Raw genomic sequence first — 22324 nt, 5'->3', positions numbered from 1 at the left:
GAAAAGTTTTTTTTTACACTTCTGTATAAAAGTTTGGGATCTGTAAGATTCTTTTAATAAAATTAATACTTTTATTCAGCAAGGATGCAGTAAATTGATCAGCAGTGACAGTAAAGCCATTTGCAATTATAAAAAAAAAAATATATTTCAAATAAATTTTGTTCTTTTGAACTTTCTATTTAAAGAATCCCAAAAATATGTATTACAGTTTCCATTGATAATAGTAAGAAATGTTTCTTGAGCACCAGATCTGCATATTAAAATGATTTCTAAAGATCACGTAACACTGAATTATTTAGCTTTCCAATTACAGGAACATTTATATTTGAAAACATTCAAATATAAAGTTATTTTAAATTGTAATAATATTTCACAACATTACTGGTTTTATTGTATTTTTGTTAAAATGCAGCCTTTGTGAGAATAAGAGTTACAAAAACTAGTTATATCTTACCGACCCCAATCTTTTGAATGTTAGTGTACGTTTCACCAGTTTAAAAAATAATTACTCTTTCAGAATAGAAGACAAAGTCTGTGCAGTCACATGACCTGCAACTCTGGCAAGATTGGCAGCAAAATCTTTCCTTTTTAACATGCAAACACAGGTATCTTCACTTTTACAAAACAATATATTTCAACATAATACATTAATAATAAAAAGTGTACACTGATTTATAGTGATAGATAAAAAAAAATCATAATCCAACCAACTCAATAAACGGGTGTGGCGATAAAGTATAAGAATAAAATGTCAAGCTCTGTGACAATATCAGAAATAGGCTGAAAACTGCCTTGTGACGTCTTGACTGTACTGTATTAACACAGTGGTCTCCCATGCAGGTGGTCTTATGTAAGTCCCTTATGACAGGTATATGACCTGTTGTTGACAGAATGAAAGGTTATCTAATACATTTGTTGTGTTTGTGGTTTTAACCTCTAACCTCTGCAAAAATCAAGGTGATACTGCAGATTTAATATGTAAGCTTAATGATACGGACCACGTGAGTTTACTGTACCTTAAGAAATAGTTTAAATAAACAGCAAATGAGTTTAAGTGCATCATCCCCAAAGATTTAATTCCTAGAAATCCAAGCATGTTTGTCTCAGTTCTTAGTTTTGTTTTGACCGCTTTGACTGCCAGCACTGGATGGCTTTAGATGGTAAGAGTATTGCTTCGCCTGACTTAAAGAATCCACCAGGCTCACACACTCGACGGCGCTCACTAGGGATAAAACACACGCACACACACTCACAAGATGCACCATGCAACACAAAAGAACACAAGCAGTGATTATGAACTCAAGTACTCACACTGTTGGTTTGTTTTAAGTGACAGATCCAGCAGCGCTTGACTTTGGCTCTGTGGTTTCAGCACTGCGGCCCACAAAGACTGCCCTCGTTTGGAAGGGGCGTAACCTAGACCAAAAAACAGCAGTTTATTGGTTTGTACATAGTCATATGCACATTTTTTACTTGAATGGATCAATATCTCTGTTAACGTCACAGCTGATACTACAGTTGTTAAAATAACAAGATACAGACAGTTTGGTATCAAATGTGCAGGTGTGTGTGAGTGCGCGTCCATCTGGCAGGGGCGGACGGGGCGAGGGGAGGGAGATCGGCGTGTGTGAGAGAGAGGAGACAGCTCGACATTCCATCTGACAGCAATGAACTTTTCAAACTGTCGGGACTGTCAGGGAGGAGCGGGGAGGGGAACAAGTGTACGTGTGCGTTTGAGAACGAGAGCGTCTCTGGCCTGCTCAGCCATCATCACCTGTTCATGTCTGCTGAAGGTCAGTCGCATTAACTGGGTCGAAACTCCACCTTATCAAATGATATAAAAGAGGGAGGGGTGACGGTGTGTGTCTGTGTTGGAACGTCACATAAAAACATAACACCCCTCTGTAATAATCTTATTAGTGATGCTTGTCCTGCTTTGTATCTGTCTGCTTATGCTACTGACATGAATCAAAAACTTAGATCACGTGGATAGATGAGGAAAGATATAATATATCCTATAACTTTTATAAGCGATCAGACATATGATTTAGTTATAATTAATATTTTTTGCATAAGTTATTTGGAAAAATATCTAAAATATACAATACTGTTCAAAAGTTTGCGATTGGTAAAATTAGATTGTTAGATTAATGTTTTGAAAGAAGTCTATTATGTTCACCAAGGCTGCATTTATTTGATGAAAAATACACTTAAAAACAAAACAAACAAAAAAAGTAATATTTTGAAATATTACAATTGAAATACATTTTTAACAGTTGTGCTGCTTCATACAGTACAGGTCAAAAGTTTGGAAACATTACTATTTTTAATGTTTCTGAAAGAAGTTTCTTCTGCTCATCAAGCCTGCATTTATTTGATCAAAAATACAGAAAAAAAATGTAATATTGTGATATATTATTACAATTTAAAATAATAGTTTTTAAATTTATTATACTTTAAATTATCATTTATTTCTGTGATGCAAAGCTGAATTTTTTTAGGATCATTATCACATGATCCTTTAGAAATCATTCTAATATGATGATACATTATCAAAGTTGGAAAACAGTTCTGCTGCTTAATATTTTTTCAGAACGTGATACTTTTTTAGGATACTTTGATGAATAAAAAGTAAAAAAAAAAAAGAAGCTATGTTTTTAAAATATAAATATTTTGTAATAACAATATACACTACTGGTCAGTAATTTGGGGTCAGTAATTTTTTTTTCTTTCTTTTTTTAAATAAAAGCAATACTTTTATTCAGCAAGGATGTGTTAAATTGATAAAAAGTGATAGTAAAGAAAATATATTATTAGAATATATATTATTAGATTTTTTTTATTTGGAATAAATGCAGTTCTTTTTAACATTTTATTCACCAAATAAATTAGACAGCAGAACTGTTTCCAACACTCATAATAAATCAGAATATTAGAATGATTTCTAAATGATCATGTGATAGACTGGATGTTACATGTGACACTGAAGGCTGGGAGTAATGATGCTGAAAATTCAGCTTTGCATCACAGGAATAAATTATTTTTTTAAAAGTATATTCAAATAGAAAACTATTATTTTAAGTTGTAATAATATTTCACAATATTACTGTTTTTTCTGTATTTTTGATCAAATAAATGCAGGCTTGATGAGCAGAAGAGACTTCTTTCAAAAACATTAAAAATAGTAATGTTTCCAAACTTTTGACCTGTACTGTATATTTAAACCAGAAATCCTTTGTAACTGTATAAATGCATTTCCTGCCACGTTTGAACCATTTTGTACTTCCTTGTTGAATTAAGGTATTACTGAAACAATTTTTAAAGTGGATAAAAAAAAAGTTCATTGAAGTTGTTTTGATCCACTTCTGATGTTGACTACTGTGTGTGATATATATATATATATATACTATATATATATATATATATATATATATATATATATATATATATATATATAGCACACATACACATTATGTAAACAAATATTTTTATTTTGGATGCAATTAATCGCAATTAATCGTTTGACAGCACTAATTTATATAATAGTATATATATACATTAACATTCTAGGTTAATTGTGTATAATTATGAATTATATTAAGAATATTAACAGAATATATGTATTCTTGGCAAGATATATATTCTTAGTATAGTATATATATTCCTAGACAGCACAGAGAAGATTGAACGTCAGAAGTTCTATGGTGGGTGTGGTCATGAGAGATAGACCACTCCCATAACAGTTGAATCAACAGGCCTGTTACTTAAGCAGACTCCGCCCCTTTCCCCGTCTTGCACAGTACCTTACGAAGATGACCCCGAATACAAGACCTGAATGGAAAAACAAAAGCTATGCTTTCATGCACACCAACAAAAGCAGCAACAGCATATTAAACATATCAAACAAGCAAACCACATTACTGCTCACAAAGAAAGACTTCAAGAATGTGCATATACCTTATTATTTGTGCTCTGAATCCCATTATTTAAGTAAAGCCATTAAAATAAAGTGCTCTCATGGGCCTCCATTACACTCCCTACACACACACAAATAAATAAGAGGCCTATTCTGGTGACCTGCCCTCGGAGGTGTTGATGTGCTGGTGGGCACAAAGCCATGCCACAACTCAAATAAGGAACATGTGGGCAACATATGAGCAGACACTGATGGAATCTGCAGACTTAGTCTAAATATTCTTGCATTTTCTGTTCTAATTTGGATGAAAAATGGATTTAAAAGGTAAATCTGCAATCATTTATTGTCCATTTATTCTTAAATAAATACATTTGAATACAATTTTTAGAATGTAAAATGAATGAAGTCTCAGAGTTATATGAGAGACAGAAGTGAAATTTATATGCATTCAAGTAATCTAATTGATGGCTCAGCTGGACTGAAAAGCCATCATGTAAACACCTTAATCGATCAGAGGTGCGTTTCTCAAAAGCATCGTTAGTTAACTATGGTCATTAGTTCCACTTAACTCTATTGGTAACGACGGGACTTGTGACTATAGTTGTTTTGGGAAACGCACCCCAGATCGAGCTTGATCTAAATGAAATTTTGATTTAAAGGAGTAAATTGGATTGGATTCATTCTAGAGCAGGTTTAGCTAGTGTAGTGTAGTTTAACCATCATTAAACTAAATATTTGATTGCACAATGCTGTGATTGGCCAATCAGAATCAAGTTTCTCTTGATGTAGAGAAATCCAACAGTTGGGTTCCTGAAGTGAAAAATTAATTCATTTTCTCAGTAGGGAAACTAATTTTTAACAATAACTTAACTATTTTGAGCACCGGGGTTGTTACTCAATGGGCTTTTTAAATACTTGAAACCAATGCTGCTAAAAGAAAACGGGCAGGCAGTAATGAATTCTAAAGTGAAAGGAAAAAAATACAGACACCAGTACCTCCTCCATACTCTCTGTATCACAACAGCCGCCTGGTTTTTGCTATGGATGCTGTATCTCTTCTTTTCTTTCTCTTTGTCAACTGTTTTTTTCTTCTTGTTCTGCCCATCCATCTCTTTATCTCTTTCCATCCCTGTACATTTCTGTTTCTCCCTGCCAGTCTGTTTATCCCCCTCAGTCCTTGATCTGTTATCCTTACCTCTGTGCACCTCTCTTTCTCCCCGTCTCTCTTTTGGTCGTGTGACAGAGGTGGAGTTGGAGATGTTAAATGGCTGAGTTCCTGTAGATTTGTGCTGTGATGCTGGCTTGCTCCCTTTGGACGCTGATCTACAATGCTGTCTGTCTGTGTCTCTGTGGATCGTGCTGTAGCCACTTGTTTTGAGTGGGTCTCTGTAGTACTTGGTCTGTTATGTATTGCTGATTTGGGTGTTGTGGTGGTTTCCATGTGTCCTGGTGTTACATGGGCCCCTGAGTTGACCGGTTTGGCACTGCCTGGTCGACTGGACCCAGTGGGGGATTTGCACTCATATGTGGACCCACATTCACAGATACGGATGTGTCTGGACCGCAAGTTTCCATCACACACAACTCCTCTACAGTGCCTGAACACTTCCTGGTCCACAGGGGGGTCACTGCTGGGGGGAGAGAAGCCTCTGGTGTTTCAGCTTCTCTTGTTCTGCGCTCTGATGGAGAAACAAAAGAATTGGTTTGAGAAGTGCGTTAACACTAAGTGGCAGGACAGTGGCATGAAAGAAAGTGCTAGCTAGGATTTCTGTGGAAAATTATATAAAAAAAATAAATGTAAAAATGAAAAAAAAAAAAACTTTTTATATAAAAATAAAAAGATATTCAAAAAGATACAAATTAATTAATATATCTGATTCCAATAAATTAGTAATAAAACTGATTTAAATAGATAAAATGTACATCTAGTAATGAGTAAAAATACTTTTAAATTAATATATTACACATTTATAATACATTTATTAAAAATATTTCAAATGCACAGTATAAATTGGGTCTTTATTTAAAAAATATATAGTTCCCTTTTAAATTTTAGGATGGAGATGGCTATATTTTGGCCTTTGTTGCATCCAAAAGATGATGAAACACATCTAAAATGTAATAACACTGTTAATTGTAATCTTTAGAACCCTCAAAATTAATTTCCATTTTTCACACTGTACATTTATACATATATACATAGACTAAATTCACTTTGTGATGCATTTTGATTGATTGTAGTTGTTCGTGTTTTATTTGAAAAGGAAAAAAAGTATAAAAAATAATTATGAATTTTATAGGAATATTACATAATTTTTATTTGTTGGCCATTTATTGGCCTTAAGGTGAAAATAATTATTGATAATAAAAAATAATAATCAACTGAATGTGCATTGAAGTGTAACACGATGTCATTTATTCCTTACTTTCTAGTTCATAAACTCACCAGCTCGATGTTTTTTTTCTCTCCTGCTCTGTGATTGGACGTTATGAGCGCTGGGGGACTTTTTGTGTTTTTTTGTCCTTTCACCACCACTGGATCTTTAACACTCTGCTCCGTTTCATCCAGTGACAGTTTTCTACTCTAGCTGCAGTCAATGAGACGAGCTGCTTTTGATCTCCTTCAGCCAATGAGAGCTGCTGCACCGCCTCACGTCTGCGCTCCTCTTCCCTCTTCCTAAAGCAGCAAAAAACACACACAACACACATTCATTTACTTCACACAAACTTTTATCCTGTTCATGATAACTGTCCTGGATCATTTATTTAATCTTTCAGTTGACACCAATTAAAGTTTCTTCTTATGGTTGCCATGGCGAATATTCCACAAAAATATGAAGCAGCACAAATATGTTCAACATTCATAATAATATGAAATGTTTCTTGAGCACCAAATCAGCATATTAGAACGATTTCAGAAGGATGTTGTGACACTGAAGACTGGAGTAATGGCTGTTGAAAATTCAGCTTTACCATAACAGTTTCAAATCAAAAACAGTTATTTCAATTTGAGTAATATTTCACAATATTCAAGTTTTTACTGTATTTTTTAGTAAATAAAGCCTTGGTGAAGAGAAGAGACTTAAACAAAAAAAATCTCACCAAGTTTTTACTGCTAATAAACATACAACCCATTTTCATTAGGTTCATTTAAGCTTTTTAGAGTCAGCTTAATAATTAAACTCTCATCTTTTTGTTCTGACTATTGGTTGGTTGGTACAATCATTTCAGGTCAATATCTGAGTTCACCAGGCCAGCATTTGTGAAAGACACTTGATAAACATCCCTCCATGTTTTAAACACCTAGCAGGAAACAAAAAAAGAAAGAGTAGAGGGATAGATTGTGGGCAGAATAACACTGATAAAAGACAGAAGGTTAGAGTGACGGACTGAGCAAACAAGTTTAACGGCAATGAAATTAATGTACGTTAACATGTTTAAGCAGACCCTGGAAAAGAGAGAACATATTCTAAGCTGCGTATGTGTGTATTCATTCATCCTCAGAGCTGACAGACTCTAAATGTCAAGCTATTGAGCAGCTGAACGTTGCCCAATTAACAGAAAAGGAGGGAGGATGAGTGAATCTCTCTCGTTCTTCTCTCTCTCTATCGTCTCATCTATTTCCATTATTGACAGCAAGAAATTGATGCTCATATTCCTCAGCAGGCAGGTAGATAGATGAGCTGCTTCTGAGCAAACACACATAAATAAACAACAGGTATTATATTCATGCAAACATTCCATGTCAGCTCTGCAGATCAGTCTAGCCACATCAATCAGCACTGGATTGTGGGTAAGAGAATATTTGCACCCCACCATTTATCTTATCTCTTTCTCTTCAAGGCAGAACGTGTGGGTTTACGTGAGTCTTACTTTGCAGCATTCTTGCGTAGTTGTTCATGCAACATGAGGAGCTTCTTGCGTTCTCTGAAGGCCCGTTGGACCTTGTAGCCCTTGTAAACAGCCTGGATGGATGATGGGTGGATGTGGAGGTGTTGTTGTTTATATAGAAACCGGGTCAGTTCCTGATGCTATCCCAGCAGGGCATAGTCTAGAGGAGTGTACCTAAACACAATGATTTGACAGAGGTTTTTTAATGTTTTAATGCTAAGGTCCCCAAATTTTAGATTATAATTTATATATAAAATGTTTTATTCAAAAATTGTAAGATTTTTTATGTGTTTGAAAGAAGTCTCTTATGCTCATCAAGTTTGGATTAACTTGCAGTAAAATATTACTACAGTTGTGAAATAACAGTTTTCTATTTTAATAGATTTTAAAGTGTCATTTATTCCTGTGATGGCAAAGCTGAACTTTTTAGCATTATCATTATGATCAATGTTGAAAACAGTCAACCTGCTTAATATTTTCGTAAAAACTGTAATAAAGTTTTTCCAGGGTGCTTTGATGAAACAGAAATCTTTTGTAACAATTTTGGTAAATGTCTTTACTGTTTACTTAATATACATGCATGCATACATATGACACTTAAAATGCGATTCAGTTGTTAAAATTATGAATTAAATTGTTTTAACCTTTTTTATATTCAAACCTGCAGTCAGATCCATAAACACTAGGCCACATCTCAAGAACCATGTACATGCATGAATGTTTGTTACCTCTCCTCAGTGTGCTCCATATGGTTGGGAAAGGAACCACACCCCAGAAGCAGCTTCACAGCATCCAGATTACCGTTATTACAGGACCAATGAAGTGCGGTTCTCCCCTTAATATATAAACATACACAAAAGTCAGACCTCAAGCTATTCTTCAGACATTCTCTTTTTCATATAGCCTATCCTAATCCTACCTCCTTGTACTGGATATTGGGGTCTGCATCATGCTGAATGAGCAAGGGCATGCAGTTGATGTAGCCAGCATATGCCGCACACTAGAGGGGAGTCCATCCTGCGTGGCTCTGCAGGTTAGGACTGATCCCGTTCTCCATTAGCACTTCGCTATCAGTTGTTAAAATTATGAATTAATGCACCTCTGCATTACCGCCCAGAGTCGCCCAGTGCAGAGCAGAGTGACTGTCTATGTCTACCAAATCAACACGCCCCCCTCCTAAATGTATAAAAGTTGCAGATTTAACATGAGCACTCTTTGAACTGTTGTACTTGAAACAGAGATCTCTACTGACACTTCTCTACCAACATAGTGCCACAACAATCTTGCAAACAAGTCAGTCATGCTCTAGTGACGCTTAAAGGGTTAGCTCACCCAAAAATGAAAATTAGCCAATGTTCTACTCACCTTAATGCATCCTAGGTGTATATGACTTTCTTCTTTCATTCACTTTCCATTAGGCCACGACTGCCCCTAAAGACAATGATATCATAATATCAATTTTAATCAAATAATTTTCAGGAAAATATACAAATATGGAAAAACAATGAAAATAATTTTATTTTAGACAAACTTGGAAACCAATGTCAAAAACTGTATTACGTAACATTACATATATAATATTATAAAATTACAAAGTCTCAAAAACAAGCAAATACATATAATACAAACTATATAGAAATTTCCAGTATATTTTAAGTATATTTAAATGCATTGTAATGTACTTTTTATTTGTTAATTTATTTATTTTCAGATATATAGATTATTTTGAATATGCAAAAACAATAAAGTAATTCATTTCAGTCAGAGTTGCACAAATAATGTCTGAAAAATTATATATAGAAAAACGTGTCCCTTTTAAACTGGCACTCTATTCATTTACTGCTTGTTTTCTTTATAAAAAAAAAACTAACACTAGCTTCTCTAATCTTTTTGCATTCTATCGGTTTTCTTTTTATTTATTATACAATTAACAAAAACAAAAAATCTCTTTCGTTGATTTTGATTGCTTCTATTGTCCTCATTTGTAAGTCGCTTTGGATAAAAGCATCAGCTAAATGTCTAAATGTAAATATAAATAAATAATATCACAAAAAAAACATAATGTCTCAAAAAAAAAAACATATTACAAACTATATGAAAAGCAAAAAATAATGTAACTGTATTTTTAAGAATATTTAAATACATTATGTAACACATTTATTTATTAATAGATTTTTAGGCATAGATTATTTTCGAAGTCTGTCTAAAATAAAACCGTTTCCATTGTTTTTGCACATTTTTATTATTTCCCAGGACAGCAACAGTGGGGAGGATAAAGGGTCATGTGTGCACTTACAAACATTTGATGAGTGTTAGAATGACATCTCACAGGCACGGAACAGAGGCGTGTGTTTCATTATGTCCAGCGGGTCCACCATGGCTCCCTTTTCTAGCAACAACCGTGCAGTGGACACATGCCCTGAGAGCGCAGCCGCATGAAGCGCTACACACACACAAAAGAGCACATAAAGACAGTGACCAAACCATCAACTCTAGTTATGGCTGTATGGAGGTACATACATAGGATATGGCTTGTTAATTGCTTGATTGAACAGAAAATGCAATTATCACTGATCTGAGCTGAAACTAACCAGTTTAGGCCAGGAATGGATAATTGTGTTCAAAATGACAAATGTCTGTGTGTATGTGTGTGTGTGATTGTGTAACTCTCTCACACACCTGTCCCTCCATATTTGTCAGTCATGTTTATGTCCAAGTCCTTTTTCAAATCCAGCATAATTTTGATGACATCATCTCTACCCTTCCCCGCAGCCCACATGAATGCTGTTCGTCCCTCCAGATTGGGCTCATCTCGCACAGAGGGGTGTTTCAGGAACATTGCGACTGTGTCCTTAACAGAGAGAGAACATAATAAATATGCAAAACCACCAGAATAACAAATAACTTAAATTAATAAATATATTTTTATGTTTAATGAAGGAACAAACAAACAACCAAACATATCTATGTATATCTATCTATTTATCTATCTATAGGTGCATCTCAAAAAAATTGAATTTTCATGAAAATGTTTTTTTTGTGACTTATTTTAAAAAGTGAAACTTTCATATATTCTAGATTCATTACATGTAATGTAAAACATTTCAAAATGTTTTTTTTTACAGCTTACAGCTCATGAAAGCCAATTTACAATTTACAATTGCAATTTGTCAGATTTGCAAAACAGAAAAGCTCAAGTTCTTTAAAGTATGTTCATTTATGCACTCAGTACTTGGTCAGGGAAGATGGAAGTGATCAGCAGATGGCTGCATTGACTTTCTTTTACTTGATAAAATTAAACAAAATTAATTTCAAATTTAATTAAAGCACTTTCAAGGCACAATCTGATTGGTTCATGCTGCATATGCAGCCAATGAGCTTACTGCCTTGCATTTATATGGCTGGCTAGCATTCACTTGAGATTCCTGCAGCGCGCTTTCAGAGTTTCTCTGAAACCCTCCACCTTCCCCAGCTCCACCTGTGTAGATCTGCTACGGGTTCTTTTATATGCTATTTGTGCAGCAGCAGTATATCTTAAAAACTCACAGCACTGTATCACCGTATGCATTGGCAGCAGCAACAATCTACAACTACAGCAATAACCAACAGCCGCAGAAATTCAGCAGCAGCAGCGAAGCAGATCTATTCCGCCAAGCAGGGACATGAACAGACATTTTAAGGGGCAGGGGCTCAAGTGGAAAAAACGGCACTTCTCATATTTATTTAAAAAAATAAATATTCTAAACAAACCGTTAAATATATCAGGGGTGTGGATATTGACAAAAAATATATCTCAATATTTTCTGAGATAACGAGAATTAGACCGTATTTTGCTGAGTGTGTTATTGTGCTGATATATTAAGGACTACCGTGGACAGCTGACTCCTAAATTTTTTGATATTCTTCATATTCTGTGTAGTGATCAGTTCACATCAGTGATAGAAGTTAATCTTTTCCCATAAGTTTAAATTTATTTTTTACCTTTTATGGGCATGTTTACCTTTTATAAAGCCATTTCTTTTTCTAAAAGTGTGCATCATCTTTTCAGTCAAATTCTTAAATTGAATCAGTCAATTAGAATAATAAGTAATTTGGGCTGTTATCAAGCAAATGAAATCATTATTGACAAAATTAATCTTTGCAATGCAGAGAAAATACAGAAGCTGCATTAGAAGTGGCATTTAGTTGCATCTACACAGTTTAATGCAGGACGCGAATGCATGTAACCTGCAGTTACAAATGCATTAATACTGTTTTGATATTTTAAACATAAAATGTTGAATACTGATATTTGAAATTATTTGTAAAAAAAAAAAAAAAAAATGAAAAGATACTTTAAATGTGAAATTAAAAATGCCAGTAGGTGGCAGCAAGTCACTGTTAATAAGTGAGTCATTGCGAATGAACCTAATAATTTAAAACTTTGATTCATTCAGGAACAAAACAGCATCATGTTGCTCAGAGACGCACATTGAAATTATATTTGTTGGTGAAATAGAGCAAAACAGTCAATATTGTGTCTAAAACACAAGTGCCTTAATATTAAATTCTAAGGAGGAATTATTGTTTATTGAACTGCTGTATAAAATCAATATGATACTGATTAACTATATGAAATTATATAAATATATACATTTCTGCCCCCATATCTTGAATTTTGTGATCATTCTAAATGCATTTTAATAAACTGAATCATGCTGTGAAAGAATGCATAGTGGTCTAACTTACTAGACTTCCGATTGCCTTAGCTAAACTTTAGCTAACGTACACGGTAGCTCTCATGAGTCAAGGGTGTAAGCAAGACACATTAACTATTAAAATGAGACATTTGCCTTTGTTCTTTTGGATAATTAGCTGTAAATTCAAGGCACATGTAGCTCACCTCCACACCAAGACAAACACAACTGGAAAGGGAGGAAGGGCTTCACTTCACTTCACGGCTTATGAATAAACAAATAAACAAACATATTTATATTTGTGTATAAATAAATCAACTACAAAATAATCTCAATCATCTGGTTTATTCATATTTGTATGTGTATAAATAAATCAATAAATCAATGAATGATTCAAACACATCTATATTGATTTGGATATATAAATGAACCAATAATTCAACTGACTTTCCTTCACAATTTTTTTCTAAAGCTCTAATGGAGCCCACTTAAAAAACTAATGAAAAGCAAAACATTCAAACATACAGGATATTATTATACACATTTAAAAATGATGTCTTGTGTCTTACAGCATAGTTGCTCTGAGCTCCATAGTGCAGAGGTGTTGCTCCCTAACTGTCTGATGGGTTCATCCCAGACTTGTTCCTCTCCAACAGAAGGTGTACGATCTTTGCATGACCTACATAGTCACATACAAACCAGTGTTAGCATCTACACTTACAGCAAATGATTTCAATTAAAAATAATAACTTTAAGCAGTTTAGAGCAGCTTCCTACAAAATCCTTAAGTAACTGTAATTGTATTATTTGTATATGTGAGGAGAAATAGTGAGTGTGGACTCACCAGGATACAGTGTACTGTACGTGTAGCATTGGAGTGTTTGTTATGTGCTGCCCAGTGTAAAAGGATCTTGCCCTCGCTGTCTGGGATCCCAATGTTTGAATCGTGCTTGATCAGCAGTTTAAAATGCTCGGGGTGATTGTAGAGGCGCTCCACTGCAGCGCTGTCTGCTGCAGAACAAACAACATTTAATTTCAAAGATTATATTTCCAGTTTTACTGTTCACTCATGTTACACTGCGGCTACAAAGCTGCTTCACGGCCTTCAAGGAAACTGGGGCTTTAAATGATCACAGCGAGCGGGCTGTCAATGAACTGCAATCAAGAAAATAACATTATGGAGCTTTTCCAAGAGCACAAATAAAGAAGTCCTTTGCTCTTCATCATATCACATCAAACTAGTCAGCCAGATTCCTCTGGGCTTACAGTGTCAAGATCTTCTTTTCCAATACCACCAGGCCTAGGCCAATAATATATGGATTTTTTTCACATTTCTTTCTGTGCGGTTTTTAGGTAAAAGGTTTTTAGCAGAGCTGGTGGTACTACACTCTTTTTAGGTGCTGAAAACATAATACGCTAGTCAAAATACTCAATAGACCACAGAAAGAACAAGGTATATGTTTATTTAACTAAATATGAAGAATGATGGGAAGTTCAAGTGCACATTTCCAGAATGCCTTCCAGAATGTCATAAATGCCACTTGAAATCTCTGAATTGTTTTCAATTGAAATAATATTTTAAATAATACTCTTACAACTCTAAGTATTTTTTTTTTTTTGTAAATTTACATGTAAATTAATTTAAACTTTAAATTTAAACGATTTCCAGTTTGATTCCAAATTCAAAAAGTTTACCTAAAACACACAGGCCCTTCTCTCTTCATCAATCACTCAAGTTTCCCCAGCCCCAAAAACAGCCAATGTGGACAGTGAAGACTGGAGAAGCACTATATGAGATATTTTCTGCATCTGGCCACAGAACAAGCCTCATCACGAGAAATCACGATTTTGCTTATCAAATTATTACAAAACCAACAGACGAATGAAGGCCTGCAAACAAAACTCCCTTATGCGTCTCAATGGAAGCACTGATACAACCACAGTGCATGCACACACACACACACACACACACACACTCTCATGTTAGCGTAATCACAACCATACACACACACAGAATAATGATTTAAAACAGGAGCCTTAATAACCCTAGTAGCTTTGAGCAGTTTGTCTGTGGAATGAGATTTTAAATGACGGCGTATCTAAAAAGTTGCTGTATGTGCGTAGATCATCGGAAAGTAAACTGGGGTGAATGTTTACAGTAATTGGAACCAAAGTGAATAAAGCTGCATGTGGTCTGGTAATCTGGAGCAGTTGATAGCAGTGTTTCCCAGGAAAGCACGGGGCCCACATACGCATCTCTCCAAACTCTTCTTTTGCTCTATGGTGCCCAGCACATATCAGATTCTCTTGTCTAAAGCTTCTGTGTTTACTAATGCTACCTGCAGTGCTATAGCTGTTACTATTACTTGTATTATAGCTCATACAGTAACGTTAAATATATTACAGTAATGTACAACAGCCCTGCCAACCATTATGAAACTTTCCAGTTTCATGAAAGTCCGTTTATGCCCGTTTCACTGTGACTTTAATTACAACATTATTTCTTATTTATTTATTTCCAAATTATTTATTATATTTATATCTAATTTATTTGTTTCTAATTTTAGGATCAAAAGTGACAAAGACATTCAGAATGTTAGAAAAACTTTATATTTAAAATAAAACCTGTAATTTTGAATGTCGTCAAACAATCCTGAAAAAAAAAAAGTATCTTGGTTTCCACAAAAATATTAAGCATCAGTTGTAACACTGATAATAAGATTAAATGTTTCTTGACCAAATTTCTGAAGGATCGTGTGACACTGAAGACTGGAGTAATGATGATGAAAATTCAGCTTTGCCATCAAAGAAATAAATGATATTTTAAAACATATTAACATAGATAAAAGTTACTTTAAATTGAAATAATATTTCACAATATTACAATTTTATCTGTATTTTTGATCAAATAAATGCAGCTATATATGTTGACTTTGTTGCAAGTGTTATTTCTTGTAACTGCAACTTTATATGTCACAATTGCAACTTTATCAAAAAACATAACTTTTTTTCTAATTGTGACTATTTCAAACAATTATGACCTTATTTCTCATAAATGTGATTATTTCTTACAAATGTGACTTTGTTTCTTGTAACTGCAACTTTATTTTCATAATTGTGATTATATTTCTTATTTTAACTATCTGCTTTAATTTTTAAAGGCTTCCATGCATATTGTCTTTGTTGTGAAATTGGGTTGGTTTGTATTCTCTCTGCGATTCGTGGAAGACGTCTTTGGCATTCAGTGAGTGAGTGATTGTCACTTCACACACACACATAAGGTTAACGTTGCGATGAGACCCTGAGCCTTGTAGGCGCCTGGCAAGCTCTCGCAGCAGCTCTGAGAAAATATATTTTATTAGACAATTTAAACAGAGCTCATATCCTCCAGAGAAACATCAGAGGGTGCAGAGCTCCCCTGCTGCCTTATGGCATATATACAACCACAAACACACACGCACACATATACACACCACCTAACCTCGCGTTCACCCCGATCCCCACCCAAGCCAACTATAGATGAGCCGCTGAGTGTGTGAGCATGTGTAGTTTGTGTTTGCGTTTGGTACCTTATTCCTGTGCTGTGTGTCCACCTCACCAGGTGCCTTGTGCTTGAGGAGCAGTTTTTTCTTCCAGATCCTTTAACCTCCAATCAGTGTGGCGTGACAAAGAGTTTCATGAAGTGCACATTGCCTTGAAAAAATATAATCAACAACTTTTAACTTTAATTAGACAATTGTCTGTTTGTAAGGATTGGAGGATCACAGACTAAAATATCACAGTCCCAAGCATGAATAACAATCCATTTAGCCTGAATTTTTATGTTTTCAAATGAATTTATTGCGCTATTTAAATATAATTCAGTCAGAACTGTGGCCAAGTCATTAGGGCAGCTGTGAAGACTGATTGAAACCAGTAACACTTAAGTTCTCCAGTCTATTTGACTGATCCATTAAAAGAACCGGCTCGTAAGAGTCATTCATTCATGAACCGGACAACACCTGTTAACCCACAACCATTTAAGTCTGGCTTCAGTCAAAAGCATCTAAAACTATCATTTTAGTTTGGTTAGCTTTACTCCACTGGAAAATCTGACACATATGCTCCATATGCGTTCTCATATCAAGGATATCGTAACGTAATATGCAAAGGCAGCTGTTTGTAAGTTCATTTCCCCAGAAAATGTGACTGTGAAGACTGGAGTAATGGCTGCTGAAAATTCAGCTTTGCCATCACAAGAATAAATTAAATTTTTTAAGTATATTCAAAAAGAAAACAGTTATTTTTAAATAGTAATTATATTTCACAATAGTAATGTTTTTGATCAAAAATACAACTAGAATATATAATTTCAATTCAGTTAGATTTACTCTCCATTTTTATATTTCTTGTGGAAAATGTGAAACTATAAGCTTTAAAGGTGAAGTCTGTCATTTTTTACTATGGAAGAAAACTTACTCCTATTTGGGATACCATAACTTAATGTTTGTGCAACTTAAAGGGATACTCCACCCCAAAATGAAAATTTTGTCATTAATCACTTACCCCCATGTCGTTCCAAACCCGTAAAAGCTCTGTTCGTCTTCGGAACACAATTTAAGATATTTTGGATGAAAACTGGGAGGCTTTTGACTATCTTACATTGTCAAGGTTCAGAAAAAAATGAAAGACATCGTCAAAATAGTCCATCTGCCATCAGTGGTTAAACTGTAACGTTATGAAGCGACGGGAACACTTTTTGTACGCGAAGAAAACAAAAATTACAACTTTATCCAATAATTCGTCTCCTCTGTGTCTCTCCACATCACCGTAGCACCATTTTGGAGAATATCCGCTGAACGCAAGCAGCGTACGGTCTTCTGTGTGAGCCGCGACAAAAGGATACATTTTCTACATGTATTTACGCTTTGATTTGAAAGAAAACAGTGCAGAGCGTACGCTGCCTGTGTACGGAACACGTATCTTAAATTGTGTCCCGAAGACGAATAAACGGGTTTGGAACGACATGGGGGTAAGTGATTAATGACAAAATTTTCATTTTGGGGTGGAGTATCCCTTTAAAATAAAAAGGGTAATTCCCTCTATCTGTTCTCTAAATGCATGTTATTGATCTTATTGTGAATGATTCATTTGCGCATATGTTTTGTTTTCTACATTTTGTAGACCTCATAATTTTTCATCAAAATGTAGTCTCCCAGTGAAATCAGACTTCTCTCTCTGATGACGTATACTGGACTTCTCTAATCATTAAACCTTGCCCCTATCTTAAACCCAACTTCAACCTTGCATTCAGATCTACCTCCATCCAACCAACAGCTGATGGATAGAACCAAGTCCCCACCCTACTATTTTTCTTTATCAAAAACCTGTTTAACTTGGACCAATTATATCAGATGATATTTCATCTGCATTTTACTAAAATGACAAAGAATTCAAAGCCAGCAAAATAATACAATAAAATGATGAAAGAAGTACTTAGTGTCACCCAGGGATGTTATTCTTGGGCCGCGGTTTGGGGTAGAGACAGCTGTTTATCAATCTAAAGGGTCTGAATGTGTCTGAGTGCGAACGACCCTCCCCTCTCATCAAGAATCCTCCCAGGCCTCCTTAGCTCCCGTGTAAAACATTCCACGGAGAACCCTCGTGTGTGTGTGTGTGTGTGTCAGGGTTCTCAGTCTCTATTCCCAGCCCAATTAGAGTGTTAATCCCTGAGCTACAGCTCTTATTGATCTAGATGTCAGAGTGTTACCCATCAATCCCGTCCCTCCCTGTCTTCCTTTCCTCACACTCTTCTCCTTTCCTCTCCACTCTGCTCTCTTTTCCAATCCTCTTCTCTAGTCTCATTCAAACTGTCCTGTTTATTAAGTCAAAACAGCATAACACATACAAGTGCTCTCATGTTCAGATTATTGGCAGAAATGTGTCAACATCACAAACACTAGAGGGCAGTAAACCCTAACGACACCAAGACTTTGTAAGTATCTATAAGAATCAGGATCAACTCGGAAGGCTGTGTGTGTGTGTGTGTGTGTGTGTGTGTGTGTGTCTGCACTTCACCTTCTGTGCTGCCAGGTGCAGTGCGGTCCTCTGACTGTGGTCAGTCTTTTTGACGGCTGCGCCAGCCTTAAGCAGCACCTCTGCACAGTCGGCCGGCCACCACACAATACATCAGAGGAGTCCAGCCAAACTGATCCTCACTGTCCCGCAGACGAGACTCTGCTGCGGACACAAAGCACACATACATAAAAAACAGTCAACCATAACCTGTTATTGAAATTTCTCTTTAATGTAAAAAAAAAAGAAGTGTTGGTGAGTGATATATTGAATATTCATGGTACATTTGTGACGTTTTTCTGCAACGATGTAAAACTAAGCAACAATGCAATGATTTGAATGGGTTTTTTGTGTGGTTTAGCTTAATAATAATGCTACCCAGGTGATGTACTGCATCTTTAAGGATTTGTGTGAACCAGTGTACACTTTGCTATCCCATAAGGCTATTGGAGTTAAATTAAAATAATATGAGAATTGTCAGCTGAATAGGTTCTTTTATAGTTTTTTTTCCATAAATTGCTAAATGTTTATATATTTAGATTCAAGAACGGCCAGCAAATAAGGTCTTCTTATTCAGTAAGAATTCAGCACATTCTTTAAAATCATGGTGTGTAGTATAAATGAACCTCTTTAAACTGTATTTTTTATCTCATATTTAAAACTTTTTTGAACATACTTTGCAAAATTGACTGGTTGAATAAAATACAATCCTTTCAAAGTACATATTACATATCATCAAAAGGATGAAAAATATGTTTACATAGACTACCATTCAAAAGTCCAGGGTCAGTTTTTTGTTTGATTGTTTGTTTTTGCAGAAATTTATATTTTTATTCAGTAAGGATGCATTAAATGAAACAAAAGTGACAGTAAAATTCCAATTTCAAATAATTGCTTGAAGAATGCTGAAAAAAAGTGTCATGATTTCAACGAAAATATTAAACAAGGCAACCATTTTCAACATTAATAATATGAAAAGCACCAAAACAGCTTATTAGAATGTTTTCTGAATCACTACTGAAAATTTAGATTCACCATAACAGGAATAAATAAATTAAATTACATTTTGTATTACGAAAACCGTTATTTTAAATTGTAAACATATTTCAAGTATTACTTCTATTATTTGTATTACTGTTTCTATGGTATTTTTTTACACTAACTGATATATGCCATAATCTTACTGATATTACCGATCACAAACTTTTGAATGGTGGTGTGTTTTTTTTAAGATACATCGTGCACATGGAATACAAAGTGAAGAGCATGGACTTTTTTGAGCACTTATATATGTGATACCTGTGATCAGTCACTGTAAGGTGTTTTTGTCTCCATACACCTGAGATGGATTCTGGGGGATCAGCATCGCCTGGTGCACATGCACACACACACACACACACACACACACGTTTATATATGCGGTTTACAGGGAATCTGTACAACTGTATTTTCTTTCCCTAAACCTACTCCTCACAGAAAACTTTTAGCAATTTTAGATTTTCAAAAAAACAGTATGTTTTTTGAGCCATTAGTTTTACGAGCACACAGGAAGTATCCTCATAAACAATGTTCTCGTTGTAATACTTATGTCATCATTATACACATTTGTGTATTTCCTTATAAACCATATAAACCTGTACACACACACACCAGCAGTCATGCAATGTGCTCACTCAGAGGCCAAACATCAAGTTTACAGGCCTACAATCTAAACTCCCTCTTTCTGAAATGAGCTTTGAATGGTGACCAAACCAACCATTACATCCACTCGCAGTGGTTCAGCGGGAATGCTGGGTAATCCTTAGACAGGAAGTAGCAGGGAGGGGGCAAATCCCCCACTGGGACACACCCTGCCCAACTCATCTCTTATTCATGCTCATCAATATTGCAAGAGATTTAAAAAAAAAAATCAATTACATACACAAATCCACGATTAAATGTGTGTGAAGCGTGTTTATGACCGCAGAAATGACTTTTTCAATGAGTGCTATAACCCATTCATGCAATTCCCTTTTTCTTTGCCATTCTTTCCCGTCACACACACACACTAAACTAATTAGCCTCTCTGTTCTCACGCACCTCATGAGAGGGTAATTGGGGTTAGTTAATGCAGACTCATAAAACTACTAAGAGTTACAACTACTTCAGTAGCATGTGTGTGTGTGTGTGTGTTTGTGTTTGTGTTTGTGTGTGTATGTTCTGATTAAAGCCTTTAAATGCTCTCCAATACACTATAATTCAGCTTTATATGACTCCACATAGTTTAACGAAGGAAATCAGACATAACAAAAAACGCACACACAGTCTGCTTTTGGAATGACAATGTGGAAAAAAGACAGCAGGGGGATGGATGCCTTTGAGAAAGGTGCGCGCGTGAGGGAAACGCTCTATCTGTATGTGTACTTTCAAGCACGTTTGCGTCCGACAGAGTGTTAGTGTGTGTGTGTGTACGTGATCGCGTGGGAAGTCATTTTCCGTGAGAGAAGGTTTTTATGGAGGCTTCGCTCATATCGACCACAAGCTTTCCTCAATTTCCTCCAGTCTAGGACGCACACATACATGCAAACACACACACTGGGGCTTAATAACAAAAATGCCTGGCATACAAATCAAACGACTTTCTCTCAAACGCGAAATAAAATTCAGACTTGGTTAAAAAGGAGCTGGTAGTTTTCAACTTGTTAGTGTGGTTTTAAATCAAATAAAAGAATTGAGAAGAGAAAATCAAATATAAATTTTAGTGTCATTATACTGATGATCATTTGAATGGTGCATACTTATTTTTAATTTAATTTAATTAATAATCTTTGCTGTCGTAGATTATTTAAGCTTCAAAATCACCTCAACTACCTAATGATTCAATTAATAACCAATAACTAATAATAATTAAAAAATACAGCATCTGTCATATCAACTGTTTTTATACCTTACAGAAATACTCAAGTGAATAAATATTATACTAAATGATTTAGACTTTCCCATTTTTCCATTGAAACACATTGAGGATTCATGCAATGTGCACAAAAATGAGAGCAATTCATCTTAAGTGTGTGTGTGTGTGTGTGTGTGTAAGCATCCAGCTTGTCTAGCCCAGCCAAATGACTCCCCACCAGCATCTTATTGAACAACCAGCTGAGTCAGGATTTAGGGAGAAGGAGAGACAGAGAAGAAGAAAAAAGAAAGAATAATGAAGAACAAACCATAGAGTCAAAAGTTGAGCTGTGTGCACATTTGTCAGTAAAGCAGTGTCTGGCATTGCAATTGCAGATCTGAATGATTCACATCATCCTCTCACTTTCCAAAAACAGCTTTTTTTTTCAAATCTCTTCTAAGTATCTCGCTGAGAGACATCGGTCCTTTCATCTAATGCCCAGAGGGCAAATCCTCCATACTTTCTCCAAGGAGAAAGGGCTCCATGCTGTGGATGCATGCAAGCATCCCTGTGGATGCCATCCGTAGTGTGTCTTGACTGACATGATCACCTTGTGTCTCATTAGCTGTGGTCTCCCATAATGCCGAGCGACAAATGAGCCCCTCTGGTGAAGGAGGTGTGGCTTCCAATGGGCGATGTAATGCAATTAGGTAGTTCCAAAGGCGTCAGTCACAACAAAAACATATGTGCTATTAAATAATACACACCGTCTAACGTGTGAAATCGAAGACGTATAACACACTGCGCAATACAGGACAATAAGTGGTGAAAATCTGTCAGTGCATTAGAGAGATCTTTGCATAGAGTTTGTATATACCATAAACAGATTCCTGCCTTATTCAGAAGTACTTTTTT

The 22324-nt window shown here is 35.3% G+C and overlaps 1 pseudogene; it reads right to left on the bottom strand.

Moving 5' to 3' along the window:
• Positions 1–1049: 1049 nt before the first annotated feature.
• LOC109112301 lies at positions 1050–16860 on the bottom strand (annotated as a pseudogene).
• Between the last annotated feature and the right edge of the window lie 5464 nt (positions 16861–22324).

Source organism: Cyprinus carpio, chromosome B16, assembly GCF_018340385.1.
Source record: "Cyprinus carpio isolate SPL01 chromosome B16, ASM1834038v1, whole genome shotgun sequence".
NCBI classification, from domain to species: Eukaryota; Metazoa; Chordata; class Actinopteri; order Cypriniformes; family Cyprinidae; genus Cyprinus; species Cyprinus carpio.
The sequence above is the reverse complement of the archived record's forward strand: the minus strand, read 5'-3'. Positions and strand labels throughout refer to the sequence as shown.